The sequence below is a fragment of the Macrobrachium rosenbergii genome, chromosome 56 (genome assembly GCF_040412425.1).
Source record: "Macrobrachium rosenbergii isolate ZJJX-2024 chromosome 56, ASM4041242v1, whole genome shotgun sequence".
NCBI lineage: Eukaryota > Metazoa > Arthropoda > Malacostraca > Decapoda > Palaemonidae > Macrobrachium > Macrobrachium rosenbergii.
This window is the reverse complement of record NC_089796.1, coordinates 69,966,363-69,971,480: the sequence shown is the minus strand read 5'-3', so window position 1 is coordinate 69,971,480 and position 5,118 is coordinate 69,966,363.

The following is a 5,118-nucleotide window of genomic DNA, read 5'->3' as shown; positions in this document are numbered from 1 at the left end:
CGGTAGGAGCAGTCTCTTTCATTTTACTCGTTGAGATAGTTGAAGTACTTTCATGGTAATCCTGCGTGTGGATTTGTCAGTTATTTTTATGAAGTAGACACATATATATTATATATAATATATGTACAAATATAAATTTATATATATATATATATATATATATATATATATATATATATATATATATATATATATATATATATATATATATGTATATATATATATATATATATATATATATATATATATATATATACACATTTTGTGGAGTTATATGCAAGTGTTATAAAGACACACACACACACATATATATATATATATATATATATATATATATATATATATATATATATGTGTGTGTGTGTGTGTGTGTGTGTGTGTGTGTGTGTGTGTGTGTGTGTGTGTGTGTGTGTGTGTGTGTGCCATTCCACAAAATGCGAATATCACTGAAATTAGTCCAGGAGGGAAAACAGCATATTAAAAAAAAACTTAAAACAACATTGTACATAGATATAAAAATTATGTTTTTCCCCCATAAATTCAGTACACACATGGCGCATAGTTAATTAGATACGGACCTCTACAATTGTGAAAATAATCCACATTTAATTAAAACCTATTATCTGGGATGAACAGATCGCACAGCATATTACATAAAAAGAATGAGAGAGAGAGAGAGAGAGAGAGAGAGAGAGAGAGAGAGAGAGAGAGAGAGAGAGAGACGAAGAGGTCACGTACATCATTCATCAAATGCGGGAAAAAATAATTATTTTCCTGTTCTCACAATTAGGCATTTTGTCCATTGCATAATGAGGAGGTCGGAGCCTTTTATTGGATATCTGTAATTTATTCCGCCATGGACATGACAGCCACGAAAGATAAATAGTTCCAAATTCATGATTTGTTTTTTTGGTATCCCTCATTCTCTGTATTCTTCATTAATCAGTTGTGATCTTTCCTCTATTTGCCTCGCACAATATTCTAAGTTTGGGAGTCACTGACTCTATGCCGTTCGCTTATAACTGGAATCTACCAACACAATTGACCTGCAGGCCAATGCTGTATGCTTTTCATGAAACAATTCACGGTTTTATTTCCTAATTTGCTTTTAATCAAGAATCTCTGGAATTCTCTATGTGCTTCCGTTTTCCTGTACTTTTCATGGCCATCATGCCTCGGGAAGCTTGTCTATCACTTCCTTTGGGGTTAAGTCCAACCTTTCTTTTTTCTTCCATCTCAAGGTCTACCGGTCCTCTGAGGTCATGTCCAAATCTTTTACTTCTCTCCACCAGTCAAAATTGCTTCCTTCACGGACAAACCCAGCCTTTCTTGAAGCTTATAATTATAGTGCTTCTTTTAGAGTTAAATTCCACTATTTTTTTTTCACAGCTAGTACTTACTCTGGTGTCAAGAACAACCTTTACTCCCTTGTGCTTGGCACTTCCTTTGGAGTCAAGCTCCAGTCTAGTGCTTTATTCTCCAATATATACATATATATTTACACAGTATATATATATATATATATATATATATATATATATATATATATATATATATATATATATATATATATATATATGAGTATATATATATATATATATATATATATATATATATATTATAAAGACAAAATCTAATGAAGGAAAGAGAAACAATGGAGCGCTACGAGGCCTTTCGACTTGTCGTCCTTTACTCGTGTATTCAGTCTTTATTTATATATTCATCACGTTCATACAGTACAACCGTCATTAGACTGGCTGATAAGCGTCGGTGCGACGAATTGTATATTGGAAAAGGAGTAACAGTAACGGAACAACGGGGAAAAAGAAAATTCCCTGACTGATTCTGTTCACAGAAAGCCTTCATGAAACCTAGAGAACACACTCGTGTAAGCAATTTTGCTTGTGGTAAATTTAATGTGACCTCATGAGTCGCTCGATCATCGGAACCAGCAATTATTGGATGATATATTGTCTACCCTAGCGTTATTATTAACGTCGTGTGCCGCTCACTCACAAATTCTTAATCTTGTCTTCAACGAAAATAGGACAAACTAACTAAGTCGTCAATTCTTGTCGACTGTAGAATGAAATGAACTTCCTTCTCTGCCTGGGAAGATTTTCAGGAAACTCAAAAATCTTTTATATCAACTGTTATGTTACAAACAAATTCTTAATCTTATCTTGAACGAATATACGACAAAGTAGTTCATCCATTCTTATAGAATGTAAAATAAAATCAGAAGTCTTTTGTGCCAGCAACATTACGATGGGACTCAAAAATCTTTTGTATTAATCATTACCCCTTACTTTTCAAGGGACGGCTAACTCGAAATCTTTCATTCATTTAGTATTTCTTTCAAGCGGACGCCTACAGCAACACCTTTCACCGTTCTTCTTTTGCCCCGTATTTGTGTTCGTTAAATTATTATAATTTTGAATAATATTTCCTCTGGATATGTTTTATTATGAAGCCTTTTTACTGGAATTACCTTATACAAGAACGATTAAATACAAGTAAATGGATTTTTTTTACCTTATACAAGAATGATTAAAAACAAGCAAATCGAATTTTTTTACCTTATATAAGACCGATTAAATACAAGTATATGGAATTTTTTTACCTTATATAAGAACGATTAAATACAAGTACATAAATTTTTTTACCTTTATACAAAAACGATTAAATACAAGTATACGGATTTTTTTTGCCTTATACAAGAACGATTAAATACAAGTGTATGGAATCTTTTTTACCTTATACAAGAACGATTAAATACAAGTAAAAGGAAATTTTTTTACCTTATACAAGAGCGTTTAAATACAAGTAAATGCAGTTTTTTTACTTTATACAAGAAACGATTAAATACAAGTGGAATTGGTTTTACCTTACACAAGAACGATTAAATACAAGTAAATCGATTTTTTTACCTTATATAAAAACGATTAAGTACAAGTAAATGGGATTTTTTTTCACCTTATCCAAGAACGATTAAATACAAGTAAATGGAATTTTTTTACCTTATACAAGAACGATTAAATACAAGTAAATGCAATTCTTTTTTTTATCCGAAAGTGGAATAGTTTTTTCTTCTCGTTATACTTCGGAAAACCCTTTTTACAAGTGATAAACATCGGTTTCCTATGCGGTGACACTTTTGGCTCTCCGTTCCATATTTTTCCTTATTTTTTTGGTGCCTTTTCCTTTTCACCTCGTCTCTTTGGTCCAATGGACCATTCCTACCTATGAGAGTGCGGTAACCTGAAAGAGTAGACAGGAGATCCTCCATTGCAGTGAACCCGGAATTCCTACAATTGTCATTTCTCAGATTCACAAACCATATATTTCTGTTCAAGGTCACTGCATGAGTCCTGTATTTTTCAGATTCACGAACAATATTCCACTACGTGAAACTCAAGTACCATCATGCCCAAGAGACGGCTTCACTAGCAAACTTGACTTGACAGAAATTGAAAAATATACTGTAAAATGCTTCTTGATACTGCTAACATAATTATAACTTAACGAAAATTTATATTGCAGCCTAAGAGGAGAATTATGCTGATACAATCTGAGCCGAGGAATAATAATAATAATAATAATAATAATAATAATAATAATAATAATAATAATAATAATAATAATAATAATTACAACAGAATTTCAGTGAATTGTCCAGTGTTCCTCGTTCTGTAGTGCTGGAAATAGTTCACAATTTTCTTCACAGCTCTGGACTGTGGAACAGACTCCCTGAGGATGTAGTACAACTGGACCCTCAAAAGTTCAAGCGAAGATGCAATGCATTACTACCCTAAAACAATTCTCCTTGTAATTTATAACTTACTTGCTTTTTATCTATTTATGAAATAATTTGTTAATTTACTTTTTCTGTTTTCATGACATCTCTTTTTTTCTGTATTTCCCCTTACATTCTGTAACTTCTTTCACATCAACCCCAGATTCCTTGGAAGCTTGAATTTCAAGTCAATGGACGTTGTAGGCTTGTTCTGTATGAATAGGTTTCATATTCTGAATAATAAAAATACTATATAATTGTGGATTTTGATTACATAATAATAATAATAATAATAATAATAATAATAATAATAATAATAATAATAATAATAATAATAATAATAATAATAATAACAATAATAAACTAGTTAAGCCTTGAAAAGACGACAAGAGGCATTGGTAACTTTGAAATGCTTGTCAGTTCCCTGATGTAATGTAATGCCAAAATATTAAATCAAACTTTCCCGATTGTCCGGGAGTGGCATTTGCCAGAATTTTCTGATTTAGAGTTTTCGAACTGGAAAGCCCTTAGGAATCCATTATACTCGGAAATATCCCGAACTGAAGCCTAAGTGTTTTGATGTATATTGCAGGGGCTGCAATTTTGGCAGATTTTGTAATATATTCCAATTCTCCCCGTCCAGTGTCAAATGCATAAAATGGAAACAGAATATAAGCCCAAACTATTTTTAGATTTTTACCTGGTGCATTGATTTGCTACATATCAGTGGCTGTTTAACAAAGGGTAATTACTAGGAAACTCGGCAATTATAAAAAAATATGAAAGGAAAAAAATCTATAAAACATGAATAATGAAGTCGAAGGTTTTCCAGGCTTAAACGCCAGCGATTCATATTCTCTCTCTCTCTCTCTCTCTCTCTCTCTCTCTCTCTCTCTCTCTCTCTCTCCTGTTCGTAAAGCGCTCTTAACTTACTGTACTTCACTGTCTTGGAAGAAGAGACTGCTGCTTGTATAACGCTGATGACGTCATCAGCCTCATCAATGATTGGCTGCTGCCGATGTTGTTACTACAACCGGCGTCTGTGTTTTGAAATCGCTGTTATTTGCGACCTGTATTTCAATTCCTGAACGGATTTCAAGCGAGTTTATAAAGTTCTTATGCGAATCACGTATTGCATGACTTCCGTTTATATTCAATCCTTATTTTACTTTTTTTTTTCCTGGTAATGTGTGCCCAGTAGGTTTTTTGCAAGCGCAATCATCAGTATCTTATTGCATCATAGCAAAGTCAAGAAGAGGTATTCTTTAATGACGTTTATATTTAATAATACATAATATCTACCCATCACCATATGTGTGTAT